Raw genomic sequence first — 23,663 nt, forward strand, 5'->3', positions numbered from 1 at the left:
TGAATTTTATGATGAAAGAGAAAAACACATAAAAGACACAAGAATTAAAATTTTTAGATCTAATGCTCCTTATTTTCGAAAATTTTGGAGGGAAAACACCAAGGAACACCAAACTTAAAAATTTTAAGATCAAAACACAAAGAAGACTCAAGAACACTTTGAAGACTCACAAGAACACCAAGAACAAAAGAAAGAACACTAAACTTAAAAATTTTTAGAAATCAAAATAATTTTCGAAAATTATATCAAAATTAGCAAGAAAACACCAAACTTAAAGTTTGGCACATGATTAAATCAAGAAAAGTTATTTTTGAAAAAGATTTTAAAAAGAAGATACCCAATTGCCAAGAACATAAGCCAACGCTCTAACCAACTGAGTTATAAATGTAACACTTGTTTTGAATAGGTATATTTGGATTATTCCTTTTGTAAGACTAATGCTTTGGAAAAGAACAAGAAAAACAAGAAAAGGCACAGAACAAGAAAAACTAAAAATCAAACAAGAAAAATAAACAAGAACAACTTAAAGATCAAAGAAAAGAAATTCGAAAATTTAAAAGAAAAATATAAAATATGCAATTAACACCAAACTTATAACAAGACACTAGACTCAAAGAAAAATTAAAAATTAATAAAGAAAAATAATATTTTTGAAAAGAAAATAAAAGACCCTGACCCAATTGCCAAAATCTTCCTAATCTAAGAAATAAAATAAACCTTTAGTTGTTCAAACTTGAACAATCCCGACAACGGCACCAAACACTTGGTGCACGAAATTCTAATCCCAATCTCAAAATCTTAAGGTGATTTCGTACCACTAACCAGCAAGTGCACTGGGTCGTCCAAGTAATACCTTACGTGAGTAAGGGTCGATCCCACGGAGATTATTGGTTTGAAGCAAGCTATGTTTATATTATTATTCTTAGTCAGGATTCCAATTAAAATTATCAGTTGGAATTATTAGAAAAATAAAAGAGCGTGAAATAAATAACTGTTACTTTAATAATGGAGAATATGTTGGAGTTTTGGAGATGCTTTGTCTTCTGAATTCCTGTAATGTAATATTCAACTCAATTCCAAAGTGCAAAGTTCCTTCCATGGCAAGCTGTATGTAGAGTGTCACCATTGTCATTGGCTACCTCCCATCCTCTTAGTGAAAACGGTCCAGATGCTCTGTCACAGCACGGCTAATCAGCTGTTGGTTCTCGATCATGTTGGAATAGGATCCATTGATCCTTTTGCGTTTGTCATCATGCCCAGCAGTCGCGAGTTTGAAGCTCGTCACAGCCATTCAATACTTGAATCCTACTCGGAATACCACAGACAAGGTTTAGACTTTCCGGATCCTCAAGAGTGGGCGCCATCAATTCTAGCTTATACCATGAAGATTCTGATTAAGGAATCTAAGAGAAGCTCATTCAATCTGATGTAGAACGGAGGTGGTTGTCAGGCACACGTTCATGGATTGAGGAAGGTGATGAGTGTCACGGATCATCACCTTCTTCATAATTAAGCGCGAATAAACATCTTAGATAGGAACACACATGTTTGAAAGGAGTAATAGAAACAATTGCATTAATTCATCGAGACGCTGCAGAGCTCCTCACCCCCAACAATGGAGTTTAGAGACTCATGCTATCAAAGTGTATAAAATTCAGATCTAAAAATGTCATGAGGTGCAAAATAATTCTCTAAAAGTTGTTTAAATAGTAAACTAGTAACCTAGGTTTACAGAATATGAGTAAACTAAGATAATTGGTACAGAAATCCACTTTTGGGGCCCACTTGGTGTGTGCTAGGGCTGAGACTTAAGCCTCTCACGTGCTTGGGCTATTTCTGGAGTTGAACGCCAGGTTGTAACGTGTTTTGGGCGTTAAACTCCAACTTGTAACCTGTTTCTGGCGCTGGACGCCAGACAGCAGCATGGAACTGGCGTTGAACGCCAGTTTACGTCGTCTATCTTCGCGCAAAGTATAGACTATTATATATTGCTGGAAAGCGCTGGATGTCTACTTTCCATCCCAATTGAGAGCGGGCCAATTGAACTCCTGTAGCTCCAACAAATTCATTCCGAGTGCAAGGAGGTCAGGATCCAACAGCATCAGCAGTCCTTTTTCAGCCTAACTCAGATTTTTGCTCAGCTCCCTCAATTTCAGCCAAAAAATACCTGAAATCACAGAAAATTACACAAACTCATAGTAAAGTCCAGAAATATGATTTTTACCTAAAAACTAATAAAATTCTATTAAAAACTAATTAAAACATACTAAAATCTACATGAAATTACCCCCAAAAAGCGTATAAAATATCCGCTCATCACATACCAAGAGAGTGATTGAGGCCTTGTTTGATTTTAACTCACTATCCCAAATAAAGCCTACCTTTTATGCCATCCTTGTTAGCCCCTTTGAACCTTTTAATCCCCTTTTATTCTATTTAGCCACACTACTAGCCTTAAGCAGAAAAACAAAATAAAATCCCAAGTTGAATCCTTGGTTAGCTTAAGATAGAAATTGTGTAATTAATTAAGTGTGGGGAAACTTTATGGGAACATGGATGACAAAAACAAGGGTAGAAAAGTTGAAAAGAAATTAAGAATTTTTGAGAAACACGCTCATGTGGAATTAAAATAATTAATTACCATGTGCATCAAAAAAAAATTTGCAAAATCAAAGCAAATGCACGTGGTATAAGAACAAAATATGGGCATGTAACAACAAGTGAGAAAATATGGGAAACTGAGTAAAGAAGCTTTATTTTAGAAATTATGTATGTTAGGTGAGATCTTAGACTAATTAAGGATTCGGTTATTAGCTCACTTAGCCTTATACATATACCCTTACCTTTACCTTGGCCCCATTACAACCTTAATTAAAAGACCTCATGATTTTTGGTATGTCTACATTTTATAATTGTTGATGGGCTAGATGAAAAACAAAGTTATAGAAAGTAAGGATAAAAAGAAGAATAGAGTGATTAACCCAATAAACACTGAGTGATTAGAGAGTAAAACACAAAATCCAGTGAGGGTTCACTAACTCATTAACATATATCTCTGTTTAAATTACTAATTGTCTTGCAAGTTTATTAAATGTTTTTTCTCTCCCATCTCAATTGTAAAAGTGCTTTATCATTATCTAAGGTTGGCTATATATATATGAATCCTTGAAAATGTGAATTGATTTAACTACATGTAAGCTTTATATATGGGTGAATAAAATTAGAATTGCATCATGCATTTAGTTAGTTGCATTTAGATTAGAATTGCATTGCATGGTATTCAACCACTTCAAAACTTTACTTTTTACCTTGGACATAGCATGAGGACATGCTATTACTTAAGTGTGGGGAGGTTGATAAACCCATATTTTATGATATATTTTATGCTTAATCTGAGTGATTTATTCAATCCTTCATCCACTTATTCATATTAATTGTATGGTTTTACTTCTCCTTCCTTATTGATGTATGTGAAAAACATGTTTCCTATGCTTTAAAATTAATTATTTTAATTACCTTTATTTCAATTTGATGCCGTGATTAGTGTGTTGAGTAGTTTCAGATCTTCTAAGGCAGAATGACTTAAAGGATGGAAAAGGAAACGTACAAAATGGAAGGAAAGTGCAAAACGGAGTTTTGAAGAAACTGGCATCCACGTGATCGCATGGATGACGCGATCGCGTGCCAGAAGCGAAGAGGCAACGACGCGGCCGCATGACTGACACGACCGCGCGACTTGAGCAAATTGCATACGACATGGACGCGAGAACGACGCGACCGCGTGACAAGGAGTACTCCGAATGACGCGACCGCGTGACCCACGCGGACGCGTGACAGAGGCCACGCACCAGAAATTACAGAAAACGCTCATAGCGGATTCTGAAGCCTTTTTGGCCCAAATCCAAGTCCAGAAGTCATAGACCAGAGGTTATGAAGTGGAGGAAGGCATCCATTTAGAGACGGTGAATTTTCTGTTACTTTCCATGATTTAGATTTAGTTTGGAGAGAGGTTCTCTCTCTCTCTTAGGATTAGGATTTAGGACTTCTCTTAGTTTTAGGAGTGACTCTCAATCCCAGGTTCTTTATTTTTATTTATCCCAATTTAATTTATGAACTGTTCCATGTTACAGATTACTCTTTTAAATTAATGTTATTTAAGATATTTCAGTTTAATATTACTTCCTTTTATTTATGTTATTGTTGTTTTCAATCTGAAGACATTCTTATTCCAGTAGATATAATTTTCTTTCCTTTTGGCTTTGGTTAAATAATTGGTGACTCTAGAGTTATCAAACTCATTATTGATTGAAAATTGGATTTCTTCATTTCATTAATTCATATTCTAATAAGTCTAACCTTTCCCAAGGAAAGATTACGACTTGAGGATTCGAATTAATTCATCCACTTAACTTACCTTCATAGTTAGAGGTTAACAAAGTGGGAGAAAAATCCAATTCTCATCATAATTGATAAAGATAACTAGGATAGGACTTCCAGTTCTTATACCTTGCCAAGAGATTTTATTAGTATTATTTTATTTTACTTGTCATATAACATATTCCCACCTTACTTCCAAAACCCCAATTTTACCTTTTTTATATCCAATAATAAGAACATACCTCCCTGCAATTCCTTGAGAAGACGACCCGAGGTTTAAATACTCGGTTATCAATTTTAAAGGGGTTTGTTACTTGTGACAACCAAAACGTTTGTACGAAGGGATTTCTGTCGGTTTAGAGACTATATCTACAACGCGAATATTTTTAATAATTCTTTACTGGCAAAAATCCCAACGTCACCTCCTCAATAGGGATGTCTCCTTCTATGATAACTCCAGCTGAGTAACATAGATGGCAAATAAGACGAGGAAAAGCTAGCCTTGCCATGGTGGAGGACTTTTCGGCTATTTTGTAGAATTCAAGAGAGATGACTTCATGAACTTCTACTTCCTCTCCAATCATGATGCTATGGATCATGATGGCCCGATCCACAGTAACTTCAGATCGGTTGCTAGTGGGGATGATGGAGCGTTGGATGAACTCCAACCATTCTCTAGCCACAGGCTTGAGGTCCATACTTCTTAATTGAACCGGCTTACTTTTGGAGTCTCTTTTCCATTGAGCTCCTTCAACACATATGTCCATAAGGACTTGGTCCAACCTTTGATCAAAGTTGACCCTTCTAGTGTAGGGGCATGCATCTCCTTGCATCATAGGCAAGTTAAACGCCAACCTTACATTTTTCGGACTGAAATCTAAGTATTTTCCCCGAACCATTGTAAGATAATTCTTTGGATTCGGGTTCACACTTTGATCATGGTTCCTAGTGATCCATGCACTGGCATAGAACTCTTGAACCATTAAGATTCCGACTTGTTAAATGGGGTTGGTCAGAACTTCCCAACTTCTTCTTTGGATCTCATGTCGGATCTCCGGATACTCATTTTTCTTGAGTTTGAAAGGGACCTCAGGGATCACCTTCTTCTTGGCCACAACATCATAGAAGTGGTCTTGATGGGCTTTAGAGATGAATCTCTCTATCTTCTATGACTCGGAGGTGGAAGCTTTTGTCTTCCCTTTCCCTTTTCTAGAGGTTTCTCCGGTCTTAGGTGCCATAGGTGGTTATCAAAAAACAAAAAGCTATGCTTTTACCACACCAAACTTAGAATGTTGCTCGCCCTCGAGCAAGAGAAGAAAGAAAAGAAGAAGAAGAAGAGAAAATATGGAGGAGAGTGGGGGGGGAGGTGTATTCGGCCAAGGTATAGAAGAGGGGGTTGTGTTGTGTGAAAATGAATAAGGATGGAGGGGTTTATATAGTGAGGGGAGAGGGAGTAGGTTCGGCTATTTAGGGTGGGTTTGGGTGGGAAAAAAATTTTGAATTTTGAAGGTAGGTGGGGTTTATGGGAAAGAGTGGATGGATGTGAGTGGTGAAGGGGGGTAATTGGGAAGAGAGATTGAGGTGATTGGTGAAGGGTTTTTGGAGAAGAGTGTTTATAGGGAAGAGAGTTTATGAGGAAGAAAGGATGAATGTGAAGAAGAGGAGAGAAGGTGAGTTGAGTTAGGTGGGGATCCTGTGGGATCCACAGACCTTGGGATGATCCTGTGGTGTCCACAGATCCTGAGGTGTCAAGGATTTACATCCCTGCACCAATTAGGCATGTAAAACGCCTTTGCATACAATTCTGGCATTTAAACGCCGAAGTGATGCTTATTTTGGGCGTTCAACGCCCAATTACAACATGTTTCTGGCGTTGAACGCCAGTTCCATGCTTGTTTCTGGCGTTCAGCGCCAGCTCTCCTCAGGGTATATTTCTTGCATTCAAATGCCAGGATGCTGCTTGTTTCTGGCATTCAACGCCAGATCCATGCTCTGTTCTGGCGTTGAACGCCAGCCAGATGCTCCTTACAGGCGTTTAAACGCCAGTAAGTCCTTCCTCCAGGGTGTGCTTTTTCTTCTGCTGGTTTTGATTCTATTTTTAATTTTAGTATTTATTTTGTGACTCCACATGATCATGAACCTAATAAAACATAAAAGAACAGTAAAAATAAAAATAAAATTAGATAAATAAAAATTGGGTTCCTTCCAAATAAGCACTTCTTTAATGTCACTAGCTTAACAGTGGGCTCTCATGGAGCCTCACAGGTGATCAGGTCAATGTTGTAAACTCCCAATCCCAAACTTAGAGTTTGGATGTGGGGATTCAACACCAAACTTAGACTTTGGCTGTGGCCTCTCAAAACTAAACTTAGAGTTTGATTGTGGGGGCTTTGTTTGACTCTGTATTGAGAGAAGCTTTTCATGCTTCCTCTCCATTGTTACAGAAGAACACCCTTGGGTTTTAAACACAAGATAGTCCCCATTCAATTGAAGGACTAATTCTCCTCTGTTAACATCTATCACAGCTCCTGCTGTGGCTAGGAAAGGTCTTCCAAGGATGATGCATTCATCCTCCTCTTTCCTAGTGTCTAAGATTATGAAATCAGCAGGGATGTAAAGGCCCTCAACCTTTACTAACACGTCCTCTACCAATCCATACGCCTGTCTTACTGACTTATCTGCCATTTGTAATAAAAATATGGCAGGCTATGCCTCAATGATCCCCAGCTTCGCCATTACAGAGAGTGGCATAAGATTAATGCTTGACCCCAGGTCACACAGAGCCTTTTCAAAGGTCATGGTGCCTACGGTACAGGATATTAAGAATTTGCCAGGATCTTGTCTCTTTTGAGGTAAGGTTTGCTGAACCCATGTATCCAGTTCACTGATGAGCAAGGGAGGTTCACCTTCCCAAGTCTCATTACCAAATAATTTAGCATTCAGCTTTATGATGGCTCCTAGATATTGAGTAACTTGCTCTCCAGTTACATTTTCATCCTCTTCAAAGGAAGAATAGTCTTCAAAGCTCATGAATGGTAGAAGGAGGTTTAATGGAATCTCTATGGTCTCTATATGAGCCTTAGATTCCTTTAGGTCCTCAATAGGAGACTCCTTCTTGCCTGAGAGATGTCCCATGAGGTCTTTCTCATTGGGATTCACATCCTCTCCTTCCTTCCTAGGTTCGGCCATGTTGATTATGTCTATTGCCTTGCACTCTCTTTTTGGATTCTCTTCAGTATTGCTTGGGAGAGTATTAGGAGGAGTTTCAGTTACTTTCTTACTCAGCTAGCCCACTTGTGCCTCCGAATTTCTGATGGAGGACCTTGTCTCACTCATGAAACTTAAAGTGGCCTTAGACAGATCAGAGACAAAGTTTTCTAAATTAGAGGTGATCTGCTCAAAATTCTCTGTCTGTTGCTGAGAAGATGATGGATAAGGCTTGATATCGCTGAGCCTATTTCTTCCACCATTATTAAAGCCTTGTTGAGGCTTTTATTGATCCTTCCATAAGAAATTTGGATGATTTTTCCAAGATGAATTATAGGTGTTTCCATAAGGTTCACCCATGTAATTTACCTCTGCTATTGCAGGGTTCTCAGGATCATAAGCTTATTCTTCAGAAGATGCCTCTTTAGTACTGTTGGATGCATTTTGCCATTCAAACTTTGAGAAATCATGTTGACTTGCTGAGTCAACATTTTGTTCTGAGCCAAAATGGCATTCAGAGCATTAATTTCAAGAACTCCCTTCCTCTGAGGTGTCCCATTATTCACGAAATTCCTCTCAGAAGTGTACATGAACTGGTTATTTGTAACCATGTCAATAAGTTCTTGAGCCTCTACAGGCATTTTCTTTAGGTGAATGGATCCACCTGTAGAATGGTCCAATGACATATTAGAGAACTCAGATAGACCATAGTAGAATATATCTATAATTGTCCATTCTGAAAATATGTCAGAAGGACATCTTTTGGTCATCTGCTTGTATCTTTCCCAAGCTTCGTAGAGGGATTCACCATCTTTTTGCTTGAAGGTCTGAATATCCACTCTAAGCTTACTCAGCTTTTGAGGGGGAAAGAACTTAGCCAAGAAGGCCGTGACCAGCTTATCCCAAGAGTCCATGCTATCTTTAGGTTTAGAGTCCAACCATGTTCTAGCTCTGTCTCTTATAGCAAAAGGGAAAAGTATGAGCCTGTAGACTTCAGGATCTACTCCATTAGTCTTAACAGTCTCACAGATCTGCAAGAACTCAGTTAAAAACTGGTAGGGATCTTCTGATGAAAGTCCATGAAACTTGCAGTTCTGTTGCATTAAAGAAACTAATTGAGGTTTTAGCTCAAAATTGTTTGCTCCAATGGCAGGAATTGAGATGCTTTTTCCATCAAACTTGGACGTAGGTGTAGTATAATCACCAAGCATCCTCCTTGCATTATTGTTGTTGGGTTCGGCAGCCATCTCCTTTTCTTGTTTGAAAATTTCAGCAAGGTTGTCTCTGGATTGTTGTAATTTAGCTTCTCTTAGTTTCCTCTTCAGAGTCTGGTGCACGAAATTGCAATCACACTTTTGCAACCCCGCACAACTAACCAGCAAGTGCACTGGGTCATCTAAGTAATACCTTACATGAGTAAGGGTCGATCCCACGAAGATTGTCGGCTTGAAGCAAGCTATGGTTATCTTGTAAATCTTAGTCGGGATATCAATAATTATCAGGGTTGATTGTGAAAAGTAAAAGAACATGAAATAAGTACTTGTTTTGCAGTAATGGAGAACAGGTTGAGGTTTTGGAGATGCTCCATCTTCTGAATCTCTGCTTTCCTACTGTCTTCTTCTTCAAACACGCAAGGCTCCTTCCATGGCAAGCTGTATGCAAGGGTTTTACCGTTGTCAGTGGCTACCTCCCATCCTCTCAGTGGAAATGTTCAACGCACCCTGTCACGGCACGGCTATCCATCTGTCGGTTCTCAATCAAGCCGGAATAGAATCCAGTGATTCTTTTGCGTCTGTCACTAACGCTCCGCCCTCAGGAGTTTGAAGCTCGTCACAGTCATTCAATCATTGAATCCTACTCAGAATACCACAGACAAGGTTTAAACCTTCCGGATTCTCTTGAATGCCGCCATCAGTTCTAGCTTATACCACGAAGATTCTGGTTAAGGAATCCAAGAGATATCTACTCAATCTAAGATAGAACGGAGGTGGTTGTCAGGCACACGTTCATAGTTGAGAATATGATGAGTGTCACGGATCATCACATTCATCCGGGTTAAGAACAAGTGATATCTTAGAATGGAAGCAAGCATGATTGAATGAAAAACAGTAGTAATTGCATTAATCCATCAAGACACAGCAGAGCTCCTCACCCCCAACCATGGGGTTTTGAGACTCATGCCGTGAGAAGTACACCAAGAAACGTGTAAAGTGTCATGAGGTACAGATACAATGTCAAAAGATCCTATTAATAGTAAGCTAGTAACCTAGGGTATACAGAAATGAGTAAATGACGTAAAAATCCACTTCTGGGTCCACTTAGTGTGTGCTTGGGCTGAGCATTGAAGCTTTCATGTGTAGAGACTTTTTCTGGAGTTAAACGCCAGCTTTCATGCCAGTTTGGGCGTTTAACTCCAATTTTTATGCCAGTTCCAGCGTTAAACGTTAGGAATTCTGAGGCTGATTTGCAACGCCGGTTTGGGCCATCAAATCTCGGGAAACGTATGGACTATTATACATTGCTGGAAAGCCCAGGATGTCTACTTTCCAATGCCGTTGAGAGCGCGCCAATTGGGCTTATGTAGCTCCAGAAAATCCACTTCGAGTGCAGGGAGGTCAGAATCCAACAGCATCTGCAATCCTTTTCAGTCTCTGAATCAGATTTTTACTCAGGACCCTCAATTTCAGCCAGAAAATACCTGAAATCACAGAAAAACACACAAACTCATAGTAAAGTCCAGAAAAGTGAATTTTAACTAAAAACTAATAAAAATATACTAAAAACTAGTTAAAATATACTAAAAACATACTAAAAACAATGCCAAAAAGCGTACAAATTATCCGCTCATCACAACACCATACTTAAATTGTTGCTTGTCCTCAAGCAACTGAAAATCAAATAAGATAAAAAGAAGAGAATATACTATAGACTCCATAATATCAAGGAAACTCAGCTCCAATTAGATGAGCGGAACTAGTAGCTTTTTTACTTCCGAACAGTTTTGGCATCTCACTTTATCCTTTGAAGTTCAGAATGATTGGCATCTATAGGAACTCAGAACTCAGATAGTGTTATTGATTCTCCTAGTTAAGTATAATGATTCTTGAACATAGCTAGTGTATGAGTCTTGGCTGTGGCCCAAAGCACTCTGTCTTCTAGTATTACCACCGGATACATACATGCCACAGACACATACTTGGGTGAACCTTTTCAGATTATGACCCAGCTTTGCTAGAGTCCCCAATTAGAGGTGTCCAGGGTTCTTAAGCACACTCTTTTTGCCTTGGATCACAACTTTATTTCTTTTTTTTCTTCTCTCTTTTTTTTCGTTTTTTTTGAATCACTGCTTTTTCTTGCTTCAAGAATCAATCTAATGATTTTTCAGATCCTCAATAACAGTTCTCTTTTTCCCTCATTCTTTCAAGAGCCAACAATTTTAACATTCTCACAACAACAAATTCAAAAGACATATGCACTGTTCAAGCATTCATTCGGAAAACAAAAAAATATTGTCACCTCATCAAACTAATTCAACTAGTTTCCAAGATAAATTCGAAATCCTGTACTTCTTGTTCTTTTGTGATTAAAGCATTTTTTATTTAAGAGAGGTGATGGATTCATAAGACATTCATAGCTTTAAGACATGAATTTTAAATTTTATTAATTATGAATTAAGAACAAGACTCAAAAATAGATATAAGATGAGACAAAAAAATAGAAAACAAAAATTTAAATAGGCTCCTAATGATAGAGGTTTTCACAGAGTTAGGACTCAACAACCTTGATTTTGAGAAGTGGATGCTCCCTCAAATTGAGGGGAGAATTTTTTTGCGTTTCAGTTCTTGAAGTTCACGCCCCTGCTTCTCTTGTTCCTTCAGCAATTTGCAGAGCATGCAGTTCTGATTCTGCTGTTCTTCCTTAAGTTGCTCCATAGTTTCTTGCAATTTGGTGATAGATGCTTCTAGGCTGGCCCAGTAGCCAATTTCAGGAAATTCAGGGAGGAACTCCTGCGCCCTCCTTTTGATAGAGTTGTCTTGCATTTGTCCTTCCATTGACTTCTTGGTGATTAGATGTTCAATGGGTATGAATTCATCTACTCCCATCTTTACCCCAGCCTCTTTACAGAGCAAGGAGATCAAGCTTGGGTAAGCCAGTTTGGCCTCAGTGGAATTCTTATTTGCAATTGTGTAGATCTCACAAGCAATCAGATGATGAACCTCCACTTCTTTTCCAAGCATGATGCAATGAATCATCACTGCTCTCTTGATAGTGACCTCAGAACGGTTGCTAGTGGCCAAGATGGAACGCCCAATAAAGTCTAGCCAACCTCTTGCAATTGGTTTGAGGTCTCCCCTCTTGAGTTGGTTTGGGATACCCTTTGAATTGGTTATCCACTTAGTTCCAAGAAGGCATATGTCCTCTAGAACTTGATCCAACCCTTTATCTGCTCTCACCATTCTCCTATTAAAGGATTCAGGATCATCTTGCAGTTGAGGCAATTTGAAGATTTCTCTTATTTTGTCCAGATGGAAGTATATAACTTTTCCTCTGACCATGGTTCTGTAAGTATGGTAAGCAGTTCCAGTCATTCTCTGTTTATCTGTCAGCCACAGATTTGAGTAGAATTCCTGAACCATATTTCTTCCAACCTTTATCTCAGGATTGGAAAGAACTTCCCATCCTCTGTTTTGAATTTGCTCTTGGATCCCCGGATATTCATCTTCTTTTAGATCAAATTTAACTTCCAGGATCACTGACCTCAGACCCATTATTTTGTGATAATGGTCTTCGTGTTCTTTGGTTGAGAACTTCTCTTGATTCCAAAGATTCTTTGGATTATTCTCTTTCTTTCCTCTTAAATTGGTTTGTTTTCCCTTAGGAGCCATGATCTTGATGAAACTTGGCTTAGTGATCACGGAAAAGCACACCAAACTTAGAGGTTTGCTTGTCCTCAAGCAAAAGAAAGGAAGGAAGAGAGAGAGGAGAAGAGCAAATTCGAATGGTGTGGGGGAATGAGGAGGCCGAACGTGTTTTTATAAGGGGGGAGAAGAGATTTCGAAAAATTGGAAGGAGATTTGAGAAGATGTGGAGAGATTTTGAGAGAAGGGTGAGTTTTTGAACAAGATTTGGGATTGATTTGAGAGAGATTTGAAGAATGATTTTGATTTTTGAAGATTTGAAGGTGAATGATGAAAGGTTGAAATGTGTTTATGTAGAAAAGTATGGGTCAAAAAAAAGAAAGTTTGAAAAAATTTGATCGGAAAGCAAATTCTTGGTCCCCCACCTTTCTGGCATTAAACGCCCAGAATGGCATCCATTCTGGCGTTTAACGCCCATTTGCTAGCCAATGTGGGCGTTTAACGCCCAGCCAGGTACCCTGGCTGGCGTTAAACGCCAGAATTCCCTTTGTCACTGGGCGTTTTGCTAAACGCCCAGGATGCTGCACACCTGGCGTTAAACGCCCAGAATGGTGCCCATTCTGGCGTTTAACGCCCAAAATGCCCCTTACTGGCTTTTTTTGCCAGTAAGCTCTTTTTCTCTGCTTTTTGCACTGAATCCTTCTGTAACTCTGTGAATTCCTTCAATTTTGATAATTGCCTCTGTAGAAATAAAACATATAACCTGCTAATGACTGGGTTGCCTCCCAGCAAGCGCTTCTTTACTGTCTTTAGCTGGACCTTCACTGAGAATCACTCAAGTCTCAGTTTTGAGCATTCTTGCTCAAAATTATTTTCAAGATAATGCTTGATCCTCTGTCCATTAACAATGAACTTTTTGTCAGACTCAGCATCCTGGAGCTCAACATATCCATATGGTGATACTCCTGTAATCACATACGGACCCCTCCAACGAGATTTAAGCTTTCCTGGGAACAATCTGAGCCTAGAGTTGAATAGCAGAACTTTTTGTCCTGGCTCAAAAACTCTGGATGACAACTTTTTGTCATGCCACTTCTTTGCCTTTTCCTTATAAATTTTTGCATTTTCAAAGGCATTGAGTCTGAACTCCTCTAGCTCATTTAGTTGGAGCAATCTTTTTTCACCAGCTAACTGAGCATCCATGTTTAGGAACCTGGTTGCCCAGTAGGCTTTATGTTCCAGTTCCACAGGCAGATGACAGGCCTTCCCATACACCAGTTGGTATGGGGAGGTTCCTATAGGAGTCTTGAATGCTGTTCTGTATGCCCACAGAGCATCATCCAAACTCTTTGCCTAATCCTTTCTTCGGGCTATCACAGTCCGTTCTAGGATTCTTTTTAGCTCTCTGTTAGAGACTTCAGCTTGTCCATTTGTCTGTGGATGATATGGAGTTGCCACTTTGTGGCTAATTCCATATCTGACCATAGCAGAGTATAGCTGTCTATTGCAGAAATGAGTGCCCCCATCACTGATTAGTACTCTGGGAACACCAAACCTGCTGAAGATGTGTTTCTGGAGGAATTTCAGCACGGTCTTGGTAATGAGTTGAGGATTTAGCTCAAAGCTGCTTGCTTTGATGGGAGGTGTACAAATGCTACTCCCGTATGTAGCTGCAATGGGGTTAGCATATGACCCCAAAGTCCTTCTGGACTGCTCAATTCCACTTAGGTCCATGATGGAGAAAGGGAATATGATATGAATTCACAAGCAAAGTATTTTTTTTTTGAATTAACCGAAAAACAGAATAAAAAAAACAAAAGGAGAATAAAAATAAAAAAATTCGAAAATTAAAAGAAAATAAGATCAAAACAAATTGAAAACTGGATCAATTAGTTAATTAAAAAGATTTTGAGATTAGCAATTAAAAAGATATGATTGAAAATTATTTTGAAAAAAAAGATTTGATCTTTGAAATAAGGAAAGAGAAAAACACAAATTGACACCAAACTTAAAATTTTTAGAAAATCAAACACTAATTTTCAAAAATTTTAAAGGAAAAACACAAGGAGGACACCAAACTTAGAATTTTTAAGGATCAAAAAGGGACTAAAGACATGCAAATTCGAAAATTAAAAGAAAAACAAAAGCATGCAATTGACACCAAACTTAAAATGTGAAACTAGACTCAACTAAAAGACTCTAAACCAACAAAAATAAAGCAGTCCTAATCTAAGCAACAAGATAAGCCGTCAGTTGTCCAAACTCGAACAATCCCCGGCAACGGCGCCAAAAACTTGGTGCACGAAATTGCAATCACACTTTTGCAACCCCGCACAACTAACCAGCAAGTGCACTGGGTCGTCCAAGTAATACCTTACATGAGTAAGGGTCGATCCCACGAAGATTGTCGGCTTGAAGCAAGCTATGGTTATCTTGTAAATCTTAGTCGGGATATCAATAATTATCAGGGTTGATTGTGAAAAGTAAAAGAACATGAAATAAGTACTTGTTTTGCAGTAATGGAGAACAGGTTGAGGTTTTGGAGATGCTCCATCTTCTGAATCTCTGCTTTCCTACTGTCTTCTTCTTCAAACACGCAAGGCTCCTTCCATGGCAAGCTGTATGCAAGGGTTTCACCGTTGTCAGTGGCTACCTCCCATCCTCTTAGTGGAAATGTTCAACGCACCCTGTCACGGCACGGCTATCCATCTGTCGGTTCTCAATCAGACCGGAATAGAATCCAGTGATTCTTTTGCGTCTGTCACTAACGCCCCGCCCTCAGGAGTTTGAAGCTCGTCACAGTCATTCAACCATTGAATCCTACTCAGAATACCACAGACAAGGTTTAGACCTTCTGGATTCTCTTGAATGCCGCCATCAGTTCTAGCTTATACCACGAAGATTCTGGTTAAGGAATCCAAGAGATATCTACTAAATCTAAGATAGAACGGAGGTGGTTGTCAGGCACACGTTCATAGTTGAGAATATGATGAGTGTCACGGATCATCACATTCATCCGGGTTAAGAACAAGTGATATCTTAGAATGGAAGCAAGCATGATTGAATGAAAAACAGTAGTAATTGCATTAATCCATCAAGACACAGCAGAGCTCCTCACCCCCAACCATGGGGTTTAGAGACTCATGCCGTGAGAAGTACACCAAGAAATGTGTAAAGTGTCATGAGGTACAGATACAATGTCAAAAGATCCTATTAATAGTAAGCTAGTAACCTAGGGTATACAGAAATGAGTAAATGACGTAAAAATCCACTTCTGGGTCCACTTAGTGTGTGCTTGGGCTGAGCATTGAAGCTTTCATGTGTAGAGACTTTTTCTGGAGTTAAACGCCAGCTTTCATGCCAGTTTGGGCGTTTAACTCCAATTTTTATGCCAGTTCCAGCGTTAAACGCTGGGAATTCTGAGGCTGATTTGCAACGCCGGTTTGGGCCATCAAATCTCGGGAAAAGTATGGACTATTATATATTGCTGGAAAGCCCAGGATGTCTACTTTCCAATGCCGTTGAGAGCGCGCCAATTGGGCTTCTTTAGCTCCAGAAAATCTACTTCGAGTGCAAGGAGGTCAGAATCCAACAGCATCTGCAGTCCTTTTCAGTCTCTGAATCAGATTTTTGCTCAGGACCCTCAATTTCAGCCAGAAAATACCTGAAATCACAGAAAAATACACAAACTCATAGTAAAGTCTAGAAAAGTGAATTTTAACTAAAAACTAATAAAAATATACTAAAAACTAGTTAAAATATACTAAAAATATACTAAAAATAATGCCAAAAAGCGTACAAATTATCCGCTCATCAGAGTCCTTTCAGGTTTCGGATCAGCTTCAACAAGAATGCCTTTTTCCTTGTTCCTGCTCATATGAGAAAGAAGAGAACAGAAAAGGAAGAGGAATCTTCTATGTCACAGTATAGAGATTCCTTTATGTTAGTAGAAGAAGAAAGGGAATAAGAGTGAAGAAGAATGAATAATCCAAACACAAGGGTGAGGATAGGGGCAGAGATTTGAAATGAAGAGAAGTGTTAGTAAATGAATAAATAAATAGAATAAGATGAGAGAGAGAAGTTTTCGAAAATAATTTTTGAAAAGGAGTTAATGATTTTCGAAAATTAAAGGTGAAATAAATTTAAAATTAAAATTTAAAACAATTAATTAATTAAAAGAATTTTGAAAAGGAAGGAGAAATTTTCGAAAATTAGAGACGGAAAAGTAGTTAGGTGGTTTTGAAAAAGATAAGAGACAAACAAAAAGTCAATTAGTTAGTTGAAAAAGATTTGAAAATCAAATTTGAAAAGATAAGAAGATAAGAAGATATTTTGAAATCAAATTTTTGAAAAAGATAAAAATTTGAAAAAGATATGATAAAAAGATATGATTAAAAAGATATGGTTGGAAAAGATTTAATTTTTAAAATTAAAATTAATTACTTGACTAACAAGAAACTAATAGATAAGATTCTAGAATTTAAAGATTGAACCTTTCTTAACAAGAAAGTAACAAACTTCAAATTTTTTAATCAATCATATTAATTGTTAGTATAGCTTTCAAAAATAAAGATAAAATTAGAAAAAGATTTTGAAAAATTAAATTAAAATTTTCGAAGAATAGTAAGAAAAAATGAAAAAGAATTGATTTTTGAAAAAGTTTTGAAAAGATAAGATTTTAAAAATTGAAAATTTGACTTGACTTATAAGAAATAGCAAAGTTTTAAAAATTTTTGACTAAGTCAACTCAAATTTTCGAAATTTTGAGAAAAATAAGGAAAAGATATTTTTTGATTTTTGAATTTTTAATGATGAGAGAGAAGAACAACAAAAATGACTCACAACATGAAAATTATGAATCAAAACACATGATGCATGCAAGAACACTATGAATGTCAAGATGAACACCAAGAACACCTTGAAGATCAAGATGAACATCAAGACTTATTTTTGAAAAATTTTCAAGAAAGAAAACATGCAAGACACCAAACTTAGAAAATTTTTAATGTTTAGACACTATGAATGCAAAAATGCACATGAAAAATAACAAAAGACACAAAACAAGAAAACATCAAGATCAAACAAGAAGACTTACCAAGAACAACTTGAAGATCATGAAGAACACTATGAATGCATGAATTTCAAAAAATGCAAGAACAAGATGAATATGCAATTGACACCAAACTTAAAACATGGCACAAGACTCAAACAAGAAACACAAAATATTTTTGGTTTTTATGATTTTATGATTTTTTGTATTTTCTTTATATTTTTTTCGAAAAACATATAGGAAAAAGAAAATAAGAATTCCAAGAATCTTTCAATGTTAGCCTAAAGCTCCAATCCAAGGGTTGGACATGGCTTAATAGCCAGCCAGCTTTAGGATATAAATCAGACATACAACAACTGATATTTCAATTAACTTGCCTCTATGCTGATGATTGGAAGCCTCAGTCCAAAAGAATTAAACATGGCTTTAAAGCCAGCCAGGCTTCAACATGTTAGCATGAAACTCTAGAATTCATTCTTAAAAATTCTGAAGCCAAGGGATGATTTATTTTTAATTAAAATTTTTTTTTGAAAATAGGGATGAATTTTTTTTTGAAAAATTTTTGAAAACAAAACAAAAAGAAAATTACCTAATCTGAGCAACAAGATGAACCGTCAGTTGTCGAAACTCAAACAATCCCTAGCAACGGCGCCAAAAACTTGGTGTTGTTGCCGGATCAGATAAACTTGGTGCTGTTGTTGCACGTAATTGTGATTCGAACAATCCCCGGCAACGGTGCCAAAAACTTGGTGGGCGAAATTGTGATCTCTAATAATGGCTTCAACTTGGTATGCACGTTTATAACTTAGCACTTTCTTCACAGCCTCGCACAACTAACCAGCAAGTGCACTGGGTCGTCCAAGTAATAAACCTTACGTGAGTAAGGGTCGATCCCACGGAGATTGTTGGTATGAAGCAAGCTATGGTCATCTTGTAAATCTCAGTTAGGCGGATAATAAATTGTTATGGAGTTTTCGAATAATAATAATAATAATAATAAATAGAAAATAAAATAGAGATACTTATGTAATTCAATAGTGGGAATTTCAGATAGGCGTATGAAGATGCTATGCTCCTTTTGAATCTCTGCTTTCCTACTACCTTCTTCCAATCCTTTTTACTCCTTTCCATGGCAAGCTATATGTAGGGCATCACCGTTGTCAATGGCTACATCCTATCCTCTCAGTGAAAATGGTCCAAATGCTCTGTCACAGCATGGCTAATCATCTGTCGGTTCTCGATCATGTTGGAATAGAATCCATTGATTCTTTTGCGCTTGTCATCACGCCCAACAATCGCGAGTTTGAAGCTCGTCACTGTCATTCAATCCCTGAATCCTACTCGGAATACCACAGACAAGGTTTAGACTTTCCGGATTCTCATGAATGCCGCCAACAATCTTAGCTTATACCACGAAGATTCTGATTAAGGAATCCAAGAGATATGCGCCCGGTCTAAGGTAGAACGGAAGTGGTTGTCAGTCACGCGTTCATAGGTGAGAATGATGATGAGTGTCACAGATCATCACATTCATCATGTTGAAGTGCAACGAATATCTTAGAATAAGAATAACCGGAATTGAATAAAAAATAGTAGTAATTGCTTTAAAACTCGAGGTATAGCAGAGCTCCACACCCTTAATCTATAGTGTGTAGAAACTTCACCGTTGAGAATACATAAGTGATGGTGGTCCAGGCATGGCCGAATGGCCAGCCCCCATGAATGATCAATAGTCTCCTAAGATGAATAATGGAATAAAACTGAGACCAAAGATGTCTAATAAGTAAAATGTCCTATTTATACTAGACTAACTACTAGGGTTTACAGAAGTAAGTAATTGATGCAGAAATCCACCTCCCGGGCCCACTTGGTGTGTGCTTGGGCTGAGCTTGAGCTTTACACGTGCAGAGGCTTCTTTTGGAGTTGAACGCCAAGTTGTAACGTGTTTTTGGCGTTCAACTCTGGTTCGTGACGTGTTTCTGGCGTTTGACTCCAGAATGCAGCATGGAACTGGCGTTGAGTGCCAGTTTACGTCATCTAATCTCGAATAAAGTATGGACTATTATATATTGCTGGAAAGCTATGGATGTCTACCTTCCAACGCCGTTGAGAGCGCGCTATTTGGAGTTCTGTAGCTCCAGAAAATTCATTTTGAGTTCAGGGAGGTCAGATTCCAACAACATCAGCAGTCCTTTGTCAGCCTTTTATCAGAGTTTTGCTTAGGTCCCTCAATTTCAGCCAGAAATTACCTGAAATCATAGAAAAACACACAAACTCATAGTAAAGTCTAGAAATGTGAATTTAGCATAAAATCTAATGAAAACATCCCTAAAAGTAGCTAGATCCTACTAAAAACTACCTAAAAACAATGCCAAAAAGCGTATAAATTATCCGCTCATCAATCATTCATGGAAAATAGAAAATAACTCCATAAGATGAGAAGATATAAATGCAAGGAAGCATACATTGATGGAATGAGGTAATAATCACTAGAATTGAGTGAGTGAATTAGTGTGACATTAGGAAATATTAGGTATGTGAATTCTAAATTGCGCGGTTTAGAACACACACTAACATAAAAGTTATGTCACAAAAGAAGCATGCATTTCACTTATCCTAGTGTGCTTGAGATGCTCTAAGTAAACTTGTAAAGTAAAACAAGCATTAAGGAAGCATGAAAGAATTCAAGCTGAAACCTATGGATGCATATGATCATAAAATACAATACATTAAAGTAAATGCACAACATCATCCATCAAGAGGTTGCCTAATCACATAATAAGGCTCAAATCACATGGTGGCCAAATCATGTAATTCAAGAAGAGTTACAAGCTCGAAGGCAATTCTCATCACTTGGTATTCTTAAAAGGTGAACATGAAAAACTCAAAACCAAGTAGCAAAATATAACCTCAACAATAGAATCCAACAAAGATTATAAACATAATGATGTTAAGATAACATCCCTTTTTAATACTCAACAGCAATTAATGGTAAACAAGAATAACAATCCAACACTTACAATGAAAAAGAGAAAACTAAATGAAAATTAAACTAACTAACTAATCAACTAACTACTAACTAATTAGTTAACTAAAATAAATGGTTATTAATGGTGTTTGGGAGTGTTGAATGAGGGGTAGAAGAAGGGAAGAAGAAAGGAGAAGAAAAGAAATGTAGTGGAGGAAGGACATCCGCGCGCACGCACATATGGCGCACGCGCGTGAATGGTAGTGTACTGGGTGCGACGCAGACGCGTATAGGGTGCGTCCGCATCGATGGATTACTCCGAGAGTAGCGCGTAAGCAGCATATGCGAGTACGCGCGAGTGGTTTTGTGCCAGAGGCACAACGTTAGCGCAGCGTGGGCATAACTCTGGAAAATGTACCAGGAGGGCAGGTGGCACTATCGGAACGCGCGCGCACGGTGCGCTTGCGCGTCAATCTGCAAGTTGCCAAATGGGCGCGTATGCGCCAGGTGTGTGTATGCGCAAATTGGTTTGTGCCTTAGGCCCAAATTTCGCATAGTGCAGGCGTAACTCTCGGGTTTTTTCGGCTGGGGGTGGAACTTCTGCATCCACGCATGCGCGCACGTGGCACGTCTGTGTAGGTTTGCAAAAATTCTTGATGCACATGTACGCGTGCAGTGCACGTACGTGTGGATGGTGCTCTGTTTTTCAAAATTTTTCTATGTTTTTGCACCAATCCAAGCATTCCAAACTTCCAAACACCTACCCAAAACACCCTCAAACCTTATTTAACATATTATACTACCAATTATACGCAACAAACTAATCAAAACATGACTTTAAACTAATTCTATCAATATGTACAAAAGAGAAAAATGAAAAGAATTTACCATGGTGGGGTGTCTCCCACCTAGCACTTTTGTTTATTGTCCTTAAGTTGTACTTATGGGGAGCTCCTCTCAAGGTGGCTTGTACTTGTATTCGTCTTGGAACTCCCACCAATGCTTGGTTCTCCATTGTGTCCCAAGATTTCTTATGGATTGAGCCAAGTGTTGATGGAGTTCTTCACAAGCTTGGGGCTCCCAAAGTTGATTCTCCTTGTGCGATCCGGGATCCCACACTTTATTTTCACACTCGTCTTGGAGTTGATCATCATTAATCCATCCGGGTGGTAAGCAAGAGGAATTCTCAAGGTGATACCAAACTCTCCTTTTAGACCCATTCAATTGAGCACTAGCCCAACCCTTGCATCTAAGCCTTGAAGTATCAACCAAAACGAGCCTTGATTTACAACGCCATCCACTAAATATTCTTCTCTTATGATTTATCCCACAAATCATCATAAGTTGGTCATCCATTTCGAGCAAACCATACTCAAGTGGGACAATAAAGCTAATAGAAATGAGTTTTACCCACTCAAGTGAAGGAATATATGACAACCTAGGCAAAGAAGCTTCCAAGGATCTTGATAAAGCGTACTCAACTCCCGTCCTTCTTTTTCTAAGGACTTCTACCTCTTCACAAGATTTTTCAAATCCAATCCATTGTTTGTCAATTTCATCTAGCTCTTCTCCCTCACTCAAATCATAAATGGGAGGACGAGAGAAATCTACCTCCACATCACTTTCTATCTCATCAAGAGAAAATTCTTCAAGTTCAAAGGATTCACCACCACTAAGATTTGATGCTTGATCTTCATCACCAAGCGAACTCAATTCTTGCTCCATTCCTTCCAAGTCTTCATTTGGGATATGCCTTGGAGGTTGTGCACGTTCCTCCTCAACATCACCTTCAATCTTCTTGGAGGGGTTTTCTATAACTCTAGGTTCCCATGGAGGTTCTACATCTCCTAAGTCTTCAACCACTTCTTCCTCTTCTTCAATAATCATAGGCTCCTCCAATTATTCTAACACAAAGTAGCATTCCTCCTTTTCCATCGGAGTTTCCAATCTCTCCTTCATGCTATGCTTTTCTTTTGCTTCTCCACATGTAGCCATGGGAGTTCCTTGAGTGTCCAAAAGTTGGGATGCTAGCCGGTTTACCACCTCGTCCAAGGTGGTCATGAATTGTTATACATCCCTTTTCATCTCTTCTTGCCCTTGAACAAGAACACTAAGGATGTCATCCATTGGAGGTTGGGGTGGATGGGAAGGTTCATTGTTTTGGAGGAGGGGTTCATAATAAGAAGGTAGTTCATTATAATTAGGGTGTGGTGGTTCAACATTCTCCACTTTTTCCACTTGTTGCACAACATGCTCCATGGTTGCTTGAAATTGATCCAATGCTTCCTTGAGACGATCCCTTGACTCTTGTTCCACTTGGATATCATGATTGGGATCATATGGTTCTTGGATCGGTGGACATGAATATTCTTTCATGTGAGGTTGTGGTGGAAGGTAGAATTTATCTTGTGGTTGAAAATTTGTGTGCATTGGAGGTGGTTCATCTTGGTCATGGTATGGAGTTAGCTCTTGAAAGTGGTGATATTGGGATGGTTCCATGTATGGTTCATATGGCTCCAAAAGTGGTTGGTATAAAGGATATGGATTAGGGTCATATGGAGGTGTTTGGTAAGAAGGAGCTTGTGAGTATGGTTGAGGGTTATGTTGAGGATATGGCTCATAGGCATATGGTGGTGGTTCTTGAAAGTCACAAGGAGATTCACCATAGCCCTTGGATTGGTATGCATCATAGAATGACTCTTCTTCATAATGCATTGGTGGAGGTTGTTGCCATGAGGATTGGTCATATGCATATGGCACCTCCCACCTTTGATTGTCCCATCCTTGATACACATCTTCATTGTAGCTCCCATCACCTACAACATAGTTGTAATCACACTCATAGCCAAAATGAGAATTCATGGTGAAAAGAGAAAATAAAAACAAAAGCTACTAAGAAATAATGAAACAAAATCCTAAACTAGCAAGCAATCCAAAAATCAAGCTATTCACACTATTCATAAATATACAATAACTAATAACATAACACCATTGCAATTCTCTGGCAACGGCGCCATTTTGATGATTGGATTTTTGATGGTTTAGAATTTCACAAATGAAATCTCGTTGTAAAGTATAGTTTCTAAACCAAGCAATAATCCTTTCATACAAAAGATTGTTTGTCACTAAAACAAACCCCTAAAATTTATAAACCGAAGTATTGAACCTCGGGTCGTTCTCCCTAGGAATTGTAATGAAGTGT

The 23,663-nt window shown here is 38.3% G+C and overlaps 1 non-coding gene across 1 annotated transcript; it reads left to right on the plus strand.

The window, feature by feature from the left end:
* Window positions 1-8,328: 8,328 nt before the first annotated feature.
* LOC112700393 (small nucleolar RNA R71) lies at window positions 8,329-8,432 on the plus strand. The gene has a single exon (XR_003153300.1). It is a non-coding gene; the product is annotated as a small nucleolar RNA R71 (small nucleolar RNA).
* Window positions 8,433-23,663: the final 15,231 nt, after the last annotated feature.

Source organism: Arachis hypogaea, chromosome 6, assembly GCF_003086295.3.
Source record: "Arachis hypogaea cultivar Tifrunner chromosome 6, arahy.Tifrunner.gnm2.J5K5, whole genome shotgun sequence".
Classification (NCBI taxonomy): domain Eukaryota; kingdom Viridiplantae; phylum Streptophyta; class Magnoliopsida; order Fabales; family Fabaceae; genus Arachis; species Arachis hypogaea.